Here is a 9,975-nt window from a genome sequence, read left to right as displayed (position 1 = left end):
ATTCAGGAAGAAATGTGGGATAAGATAGAGTGTGTCCTGGTCATCTTTAATAATCTAGTTTCGATTGTTTCCGAAGCCCCTTTATTCTCATACCTAGGTACATGCCTCTCTTTAAATCAGTAAATGCTGTGTTTCTGTCACTTACAACCCTAAGTTCTGGCTGACACAACCTTCTTCCTTAAATGATTAATTCATTGCATTTTCAGTCTCCTAATAAAATGAAAATAATCTTGAATGGGCTTATTCTGTAAGCTTGTTTTAACCAAAGAACAATTGGCAATTCAGCTGTCTTCTTAACAGCATTATTAGTATCATCCAGCTGAGAAGCTTTGCGGACTAGAGGCAGAGCCCACGGTAGGCCCTACAGAGAAGGGGAGTAAGAATTTATGGGGAATACAGGGTGGGGAATTAGGGACTAAGCCATAGGAAGAAAAGACCTCTGCATAAAAAATGGTCTTGAGAGTGAGTCTTGAAGGAAATGATAGACACATTTTTTTTTTTTTTTTTTTTTTACTTTATGAAATTCTGAGGCTGATCTTTTTGGGCCCATGATCAAACAGCTTTTTCTTTCCTTTTTGGAAGAAGGAGTTTTTCTAGAATACTATTTCGAAGGATTCACTGACTCTGAAAGGACTTAATAGATTCTGTGACTACTCAGTATATATTTTAATTTAAAATTGTTTTTAGTATTACATACATAACAAACATGAGTTTTTGCTAGGGCATCTGTGAAACGGGGTCTAGAGGCATTGAAAAGCACCTTCTAGAGATCCCTTATTTAAGACATGGTGGGCAATAATTTTAGAGCAGTAAACCTCATTATAACATACTTATATTTGACATTTTTAGGCTGCATTGTTCATGTTTTTAAGTCCTGGAGAAAGGCCCATTAAAGCTGTATTACTCACATTAATTCAACATTTAGCCATTTATAATACAAACCCCAGTCTTTTGGAAAATGTCATTAAAAAAGTTTTGCCATATATGGACATTATTTATTGCTTGAGCCCCATTGTCTACTTATAATATGCCTTTTATCAAACCCAAATGCCCACTTCAGAGAATTTAATTTTGAGCAACAACTGGCTTCTTACATTATCCAATGATGCAGGAAAGTTAAATTACAGCCAGTTCATATCATAGAAACAAAATGTTTCCTGCAATTACTGATAAGGGACAGTTCATTTTCTCTCTGTCATCCTGAAAAAAAACCTCCTAACAACAATTCATGCCTGGTTAAACAGGATTTCCACATCTACTGCTGACATCTTTCCAAATAATTCAGGGTTGTTATTACTGTACAGCCCTGGCAAGGCTCAAAAGCAAGCAGACTCGACGAGTCTGCTCAAAGCAGAGCTTAAGTAGTTGTAATTAATAATAATTACATGCCCACTACACTCCAGTTTTATCATATTATCCGTCAATGCAAATAAAAAAACCCACACACAACATGCCTGCAACAGGATTAGTGCGTTAATAAAGCCACTCTGTATATGTCATCTCTCTAAAATTTAAAATATTTGTACTGGTTTCCGTTTTATTGATTTTCATTATTCTATGTCTGGTTGCAAAATGTTGTTTGGATGGAGGACAACTTGAGGCCAGTGTTGTTCTCTCTAGAAGCCTCCTCCCTTTTTGCCGTGACTCGGATTCGAACCGAGGTTGCTGCGGCCACAACGCAGAGTACTAACCACTATACGATCACGGCAAGCTACAGAACAACTGAGCACTGAACATCCTTTAAGAGCTATTGCAATATTAAAATTTGTGGAAACACTGCCATCTATTGCCTAAATATATACATTTTCTTAATATTGAGAAAGAGAAAAAGTGTTTCAGTAATCTAATTATTTAGAGGAACAATAACAAAGTGGCTGAACATGAAACCAACTTTATCTTCTTGGCTGACTGGGGAAATTGTCTTAGGTAAGATTCACAGGAATCGCTGTCCAGGAAATGGCAATCAAAGTAACAAGACCAAGAGAAACTAGTCTGTTGACTCATGCTTCCTACTTTTAACCAATAATGAATATAGATTTCCCACCCTTCCAACCACCACCATTAATTATGTTGCATTGAATGACATATGACTCTGAACCTCTTTTGTGGTTTCTCCACCACTAGCCTTATTTCCATGTGCGTAGGTAGCATGGCTATAAAAAATATGGCAAGAACAAAATGGCCTGAGGACTGGGGAGAATCAGAAAGGCTTGTTTTTCTTATATGAGGAAGTCAGACTAAGTATACCCTGATCAAGGAAAGACCCCCTTTCAAATCCATTGATACCCAAAGCTATTCCCCCGCCCCGCCCCACACCCAGAATATGTAGGTCTTAAAGCCATAATAATCTCGGAAAAACAAACAAACAAACAAACAAACAAACAAAACCCCTCTCCAATAACATTAGCAACCTACCACACAAGGAAACTGGAATGTTACATGCTAAATAAGTTTCAAGAGGAAATTTTAAATAAAGTTCCTTGTTGTAAAAATTAGTCTGTTAAAGTTATTCCAAGGGTTGAATACCTTAAAAAGAAAACATACAGAAAAATGTATTTCTAATCAATAGATTGTTATGGGGTATTTTCTTTAAGCTTTCTGAACAGAGGGGTCCTGGGAGCAGCTGGGGCTAGCTGGCACTGGAAGCAGTGGCACTGGATGTGGGGTGACACTGGATGTGGGGTGGCAAGACCCTAATCCATCTGTCAGGTGGGTGCCAATAGCTCTAGTACTTCTAGAAGGAGGGTATTTCTGTAGATAAAAGCTTCAGACACAAATGGTTAATCATTCTCTCCCTTCTGACCATCTGTATAGCCCCTTCTATCTTCCTTTGAACTCTCACAAATCCATTTTCCTCTCATGGTCACATGAAAGAGTACTGTCCTGAGTTCCTGAGCCCTGTAGATTCTGTGAGCAAGCCAAGGCAGAGAGCTCTCAGGCCTGAACAAGACTAGAAGTAGGTGAATCGGGCAAGAGGTCACTCTGCAACAAGGGGTCAAAGCAAAGAGCAGTTTCCCCAAGTACTCTCATTTCTGTACCACACATAATCTTTGCTATGGGCACATACCAACTCAACGGTAAGGAGATATATATATATAGAGAGAGATATAGATATATATATCTATTCTACAGTAAAAACTGTGGAAATAGAATATCTAGATTCTAATTTGGGCTCTGTCATGTACTAACTGGGGGAAGTAGGGTTGCTTATTTAGCCTCTATGCCTCAGTTTTCTCATCTGTAAGGTGGAGATAATAGTGCTTACTTCATAGGACTGAGGCTTAAATAGGTTAGTACATGCCAGAAACTGAAAGTAGGCCTGCTACATAGTAAGCACTGTAAAAATATTGGTTATTTTATTTAAAGAGATTTTAGAAGAAAATTGTATAACATTCTACATATTTTTAAAACACGGTATCACATTTCATAAATAAAGGTCACTATAAAATAAAATGTGAAAACAAAACAATAGAATTAAATTCTAGCCAGGTACTCTGAGCCCAGATTCAGCTCTCTGTTAAAAAGGAAAGTGAATAACAGTCATAAAGTTGCTAAAGATAGATTAGCCTCTGATCCAGGCTTCTTCTTGATTCATTTGAATGACTGGAAAAGATGTAAAAAGGAAATAACTTTCTCTTCACAGGATTCAATGCTGTGTCATTACACCCCTTATATTATCTTACACATTGTACCTGTCAGGCTAGGTTATGCTATGTGACAAAGCTTAAATCTTAGTAGCTTAGAATAAGGAAGATGTTTTCCCTGGCTTGTACTCCATGTTCCTTGCAGGGCTTACTCTGTGTCTTCATGCAGGGACCTAGGCTAAGGGAACACGGCTCATTGTCTTGCAAATGGAAACAAAGCTCTGGAGTATTCAGAACCAGTAACTAAAAGCTCTTCTCACAACTTGGCTAGAACTAGTCACATGGTTCGATGCTGCTACAAAAGTATACAGCAGTGCACATGTGTCTGGAAGGCAGGGTTGGAAATCTTAGGTGACTAGCTCTAATGACTTCGAGCCATATCATGAGTGGGAAACTAGTGGAGAAGCTTGGAGAAGTCTGGGATGCCATATGCCTAAAGGCAGACATGACTGGGGGCCCAAAACTCTGACCATTAATTGGCAAGAGGCCCAGCCTGAGTGGGATTCATTAGGTCAGGCTTTTCTTAGGTGTCTGTACGGGCTTCTCCTTTTTAGTTGATGATGTTAGTTATCTTGTGGATGGACTATGAAATACTCTTGCCTAGTAAAGTGGAATGGGCTTTTGAACAATTACAGGGCTCTTCTGCCTATTCGACATCTTCTTTGGGATATACATTCAGATTTCTTCCACAAATACCAATACCTATGACCCAGTTCAAAGGGGAAAATCGATAACATCAAGACACGCCTTCTGATAGCATTTCCAACATCTTTGCAATCTACTACATGATTTTTTTTTTTAACTTTACTATCTCAACACTGATATTATCACTCTCCCCCTAATTTATTCATCACTCACAAATACTTGTTCTGGACTTAACGTAGTCCAGCCATATTTCTGGACTGTAAGGATTCAACAGAGAACAAGAGAGACATATATCATGATTTCATGCAATTTACAATGTAATGGGAGGCAAGTAAATAGCAGATGAATAAACAGAAAGAATATATGAGCTGGTATCATGGAAAGAAATATATGTATACATGTTTCTTAAAATATATGTATACATATTTCTTAAAATTTTCAAGTTAGGACGAAGTAGAGAAAGGCAGGGAAGGTATGGCTCTTGAAAGAGAGAAAGAAAATGAGAGGATGAGAGAATGAAGGGGATGGAGGGAGTGGGGAAGAAATGAAGAGAAGAGGAAGGAGAGTGACAAAGAGAAGGAGGGAGGGAGGAAGAGAAAGAAGAAAGTAGCTTGGTTTGGATACTTGTCCTATCCCCTTTCCCTAGCTCTTCTACCTGTGTGACCTTGATCTAGTCACTGAACCTCTCTGGGTCTCTATTTCCTCATCAGTAAGGTAAGGGGAATTGGACTAGATGAGTTCTCAGATTCTTCGTATCTCTGATATACCACAAATTTATTTAATAGAAATACATTCACAAAGAATATCCAAATGTAAAATTGCGAAGGGATAAAAATCCAGTGCAAACAAGGGAGCCCTGTAGCTATTAAAGCAATACTTTGTTTTTTTTCTTAAATTCATAGAAAGTGTCCTTTTTTCAGCTTCTCAATGTTGTCAGCCTTATTTCTCTGACTATGGCAACATATTTTCAATACATAAGGACTGATCTCTTGATTTAAGATGGGTGTAAAGAAAAGTTTCTTGCTAGTGTGGGGTACTTAACTATGGAATTCATTCCGAAAGAAGAAGATTGTGGACTTTCCTTTTCAGGAAGTCTTTAAAAATAAGATTGCTGCTTACCAGTGTCTCTTTGTTGAAAGTGATGGAACAATAGCCTTCCTGCCTCTCTTCTTGCCACCTGACTACAAGATTCTCTTTCTGATGGAGTTGTTACTTTTCATAATGGGTTCTAACAGAGGAGCAAGAGCAGAAAGGAGGGCCCTGGGACTGGTCCAGGCCCCTATCCCCCAGCTGAGTCCTACCTCCAGAGTTGCCACGCCTACCTCTTTTCTCAGACCAAGCCCTGTTTTCTCTTCATCCCTCTTCTCAGCTTCCTTCTGCTTCACTGGAGGGTAGGGAAATGACAGTCACATCCATCACTGGGCTGGAGGCCAAGAGCGGCGATCCACTGTGTTGGGGCTGGCCCGGTGCCCAGTTTTCAGACAAAGACAGGTTGGGAACCCTCCTGCAAAGCAGGCATCCAATCCCTCCTCCCAGAGTCCTTTCTTTAGTCATGGACCAGCCAGCTATGCCCTTATAGGACCTTAAAACCACTTTTTTCTTGGGTTCTCTCTAGAACCTCATTCCCATCCCAGAGAGCAGTGTGTGTGTGTGTGTGTGTGTGTGAGAGAGAGCGAGAGAGAGAGAGAGAGAGAAAGACGAGACAGAGAGACAGAGACAGAGAGACAGGGAGAGAGAGGAGAGAGAGAAAGGAAGAGGAAAGAGAGGGAGGAGAGAGAGGAAGGGAGAGAGAAGAGCAGGGAAGGAGAGAGGAAGAGAAATTTAGTATATGTAAGGAAACCAAGAATTGCTAATACAAATAGCCCTAGAAATTTTTAGGAGAAAATATAAAGTAACAGAAAGTGAGGAAGCCCAAGTAAATGGTAGCTCCAGATTTCAAACTTTCAAATGTGTTACCTTTACCAGAAAGAATGCTGAAAGGTAAATGATCTTAGATTTGACCACCTCTGCAGTGCTTTCTGCCTGTATCAGAATATTTTTGATTCTGAGAAATCACAAAACACTAGAGAAAATGGATTATTTTCAGAATGCCTGTAACCACAAAATGCTTAACAGTTTACATTTTCAAGAGTAAACTGCCTGGAGTGCTTTTCCCCCTTGCTTCTTAATGAATTCTATTTAACCAGAGTCAGAAATTTTGCTGTGGGGAAAGCCGAAATGGTGGTGGTGGTTGGGGTCGGGGGAGGGGTTGTTGGTTTAATTTTAATTTTTTTTGCCCGAAGGCACCATTAGAAAACTCCAGATGCAAAGCTTTCTAATAGAATTCCTCATCTGACACAGCCCTCTGGAATATGTGGGCCTAGCCTTTATGATCTGGTGGGCCAGGCCTCTATTTGGAAATCTTATGAGGGGGGCTGATCCATTAATGATAATGTGCAATAACAACTTGGAGCCCCAAGAACAGCTGAAGGCCTGGGGCGGCAGAGAATTAGGGCTCTGCATATAGGAAAAGTGGTGGCAAGGGGACCCCCGGAGGCCGTGGGGGTGGAGAAAGGGATGGCCTAATGGTGGAGAGGGAGGGAATGCCTCATGACTATGATTTTTCTTCCTATCACATTAGAAAGCTGAGGTTTTAAGGAAGAGAAGTGTTGGCAGGATGGAGACCAGTTAGCATTTTAGATTTATGGCCACGAGGATTCTAGCCAATCATTGTGGAGCTAGTTTTCTTAAAGAAGTTTCAGCATAGGCTGCTGGTGGTTGTGGGGCTGATGGCCTTGGACAAATAATTTAATCTCTGTATGCTTAATTTTCCTTCATAAAAAGGGGACAATAACAATATCAAACATATAGGGTTGTTGTGAGGATTAAATAAAAATGCAATGCATTTAAAAAAGTGCCTAGTATATAAGGAGTGCTTAAAAATTATTAGCTATATTTTGGTCAAACCAGACATGGAAGTGAGCTACTCTGAGCTTCAGGCCAGGATGAGGAAGTGCCAGAAGAGCAGGCATATGCCATGACCCAGAGGTGGTTTATTGACTGGGCATTGTTTATGATGATAAATGGCATCAGAGCCAAGTGACTAGTTAGATGCCAGAGGGAAGAATCCCTCAGAGTCAGGACAGGTGGTTCCAATCCCAGAGATAGGAATGTGACTGAGACACATGGTAAGAATAAGCAGAGAGGCAGAAACATAGCAAAAGAATCAAGAAGACCCCAAAGCAGAGGCAGTTTGCCCAGTTTCAGGCTGTCATGCTGTCCCTTCTACTCGAAAGAAGGCAACATTGGAACCAACTTAGGAGGTAAGTGTGAGTATGAGAGAAGAGCTTTGGGGTGGGAGTTGAAGGAAGAAGGGATGGTTGAGACCCATGGGAGCCAGAATTCATTCCTCAAAGCCCTTCTGTATAAGCTCAGCAGTTAGGCCTTCTCTTTGTCTAGATCTTGTTCTTTAAGTGGTGAGGACAAGTTTGCTCTTAACATGACTGAGTTCTCACATGTATGTATTAGGTTCCTGGCCTGAGTTGGGGTAGGGTTGGAGAAATCCATGACCATATATCTCTGAAAAAGAAGGGACTCTTATCTTACTCATGTACCTCCTACACACTTAACCTTAGTGCCTAGTACAGAGCATAAGCTGACTATTTCATTATAAAAATTTAACATTGACCTGGGTATGGATCAGAACTCCAAAGCTTAGTCTCACTTTGGAGCTGCAGAATGAGCTGCTAAGAATACAAGAGTTCTTAAATGAGTCTTTTTTTCTTATCTTTAGGTGTTTTGTTATTGATGAGTTTAATCTTGGCTCTCCTGAAATACATTTCATATGTACACTTCTGTTGGATTGCACAGGGTCTGTGTCCCGTTCGGACTGCCTCTGTGAATGTCAATGATTTGGGGGGCCATCATCTCTTCTGATTGAAGTGGACCTCTGAAATAAACAAGAACATCACAGCTATCCAACTGATCAGACCTCAATAATTAGGAAATTTGAAGTATGTGAGAATACTGTTGGCATCCCCTGCTCTCAATTCTTTCATCACTTGAGAGAGAGAAGCCAGGGAGCTGGATGGCTTGATGGAATGAACACTACATCACCTGTTCACGTTTTGTTCTGATTTATGATGAAGTTTATAATCTGGGAACATTCATTTAACCTCCTTTGCCTCATGGACTTTAAAAGGAATAATAAATCTGTTCCTTGTCTACTATACAAAGGTATTAAGAGGAAAATGTGAAATATTTAGAATGGTTTGAAAGGTGCTACGTAGAACATATAACTGCCATTCTTCTTACTATTATCATCATTATGATAATCACTACGGATGTGAAAGTTAGATATGAAGTTTACAAGTTGAAGCCAGATTTCTACCCTAGGTAACCCTAAAGATATCTTGGATGAAAAACCTGGTTCCCTGAAAGCTTTCCTTTAATTATCATCAACTCTGAGTGAGTGAGTGAGTGAGTGAGTGAGTGAGTGAGAGAGAGAGAGAGAGAGGGAGAGAGAGAGAGAGAGAGAGAGAAGAAAAAGAGAGAGAGAGAGAGAGAGAGAGAGAGGAAAACCAGCCTAATTGAATGTAGGATAAACTATTCATTAGCAAGCTAAATAGCTACACCATTTAATAACCTACAGTGCCTCATGGAAAACCAAGACATTGCCAAAAGTAATTGAAGTTTGTGATTCTCCAAACTGTTATTTAAAGCAGGGTTTGGCAAGGCTCAGTGGGTCTGTACCAATTTTAATTGCATTTTTAAAATTCGGGATGGTGATTGCATTCCTTTACTTGTGTAGTGAAATCTCTTTATAGTGAACTTGCTTACAGTGAAAACTTATGCAGTGATTTTAAGGTTCAAAGCATGTGGGATCCATCTATATCAAAACTCATGTTTTACTTTCTGACCTTTTAACTGATTAATTCCCACTTGCATATAACTCTCAACTCTTTTTTTGGCTGACATCTAATGAGATGGCTTGAATCCTTATTATTACCACAAAGAGCTTCTTGGGGGTTTAAGATGAGCTTGATTTAGGGAGACGACCTCCCTAATGATGACCGAATGGGTCCTGGAGCAGAATCACCACATAGCCATGTTAGCCTGTAAAATAGAAAACAGTTGCCATACACCACCCACACCTAGCCACCTAGAGGCCATTGAACATACACAATGCAGTCAGTACAGACCTTTTGCACCATACATTTACAAGAGGCAACTGTGATTGTACGACCCCCATAATTACTGAAGGGCTCTTCCACTCCCCTGTCATTTCCCATGAATAATTATTTGAAAATAGCTACTAGTTGTTGAGCACATATTAATGCAGCAGGTGCTGTGCTAAACATTTCACAGGAATTAGCTCATTTAATCCTCACGAGAACCTTAGATATTACTTAGGTATTATTATTTTCTTCATCGTACCAAGGTGCCAAGTTGGTTAAGAAACTTGCTCAGTACCACACAGCCTGAGCTGCCAGAGCTGGGATTAGTATCCATGAGACAGAGTCTAGATCTCATCTGCTTGAGTAGCATACTCCACAATACCATTTATGCTTTGCTGTGCCATGGGTGAAGTTTCCTGACTTTCTCCCCGTGCAAAGTCTTGTGTCCTGTGTCTTATCACACAGAAACCTGGATCTCTGATCGTTTTAGTTTCCTACTCTGAAAAAAGGGTCACTGGTATCACTTTCCA

General features: G+C 40.0%; 1 non-coding gene across 1 annotated transcript; it reads right to left on the bottom strand.

Annotated features, from left to right (window-relative positions):
- Positions 1-1,636: 1,636 nt before the first annotated feature.
- Positions 1,637-1,708, bottom strand: TRNAH-GUG. The gene has a single exon. It is a non-coding gene; the product is annotated as a tRNA-His (tRNA).
- Between the last annotated feature and the right edge of the window lie 8,267 nt (positions 1,709-9,975).

Source organism: Pteropus alecto, unplaced genomic scaffold (genome assembly GCF_000325575.1).
Source record: "Pteropus alecto unplaced genomic scaffold, ASM32557v1 scaffold95, whole genome shotgun sequence".
Classification (NCBI taxonomy): Eukaryota; Metazoa; Chordata; class Mammalia; order Chiroptera; family Pteropodidae; genus Pteropus; species Pteropus alecto.
This window is presented reverse-complemented; position numbering and strand designations above follow the sequence as displayed.